Raw genomic sequence first — 944 nt, forward strand, 5'->3', positions numbered from 1 at the left:
CCCAAGGAATAATTTGAGTACCTAAGAGACAGATTGGGATTTTCTGCCCCTCTGGTAGAGACTTGATTGATGCGGTTTGGCATCAGTCCAACATGCATTATCATAGATACTATTCATTTTGACACTGATGTGGGGATGCTACTGCTTAGGGGGAGTAGTCAGCTTTGTGATTCAGTGGCTTATGTTTTTGCTTTGATATTTTTGTCAGACTTTTGGCATTGATGTCAAAGGTGGAATGATATTGATGTGAAAAAGGAAGAGAAATTCAGAGCTTTATAGAGATATTATTTACAGGGGGAGTTTGGTCTTTATTTCAGAGCTATTTGTGGGAGATTATTGGTTGTCTTCCATTGGGGGAGACTTGTTTGGCATTTCTTGGTACTTAGATGTTTTTCACATCTAGTGTTGTCATCAATTCCAAAGGGGGAGATTGTTGGCCTTTTGGTGGAATTGATAATGTGATGCATTGATGTTTTGTCATTGATGCCAACACTAGCTATTTGGATGCTTTACCGACACCCTTCTGGTTCGGATAGGTTTAGTGGTTTTTGGTTAACTTGGATCTGAGATGATCTGGTAGGCTCTGATATAGTCTAGTGATGAAATTGACCTGTTCATGATACTCATACTCATATTTGTTCAGTTGGTTTTGGTCTGGTGATCAGATTGGTGCGGGAGCACCTAGTTGAGTAAAAACTCTCCCTTTTTAGTTTTTTATGTTGTCATGTTTGTAATGTCTTGTGTTAGGTTTATGATGTTGTTTTAGGTTGTTGTGTGTCTTTTATAGTGGTTTTGATCTCATTTTGTGCTCAAGAGGTCAAGTTTTACCTTTCAGGACTTGAGTTGACAATTTTGGCAAAAAATGTGTAAAATTGCCTAAAAGGTCTCAAAAAGCTTTCCAAAGCATTGAAAAATGTTTACTAAGTGTTTTTAAGAATTTCTTA

This window comes from Cryptomeria japonica, chromosome 2, assembly GCF_030272615.1.
Source record: "Cryptomeria japonica chromosome 2, Sugi_1.0, whole genome shotgun sequence".
Lineage (NCBI taxonomy): Eukaryota > Viridiplantae > Streptophyta > Pinopsida > Cupressales > Cupressaceae > Cryptomeria > Cryptomeria japonica.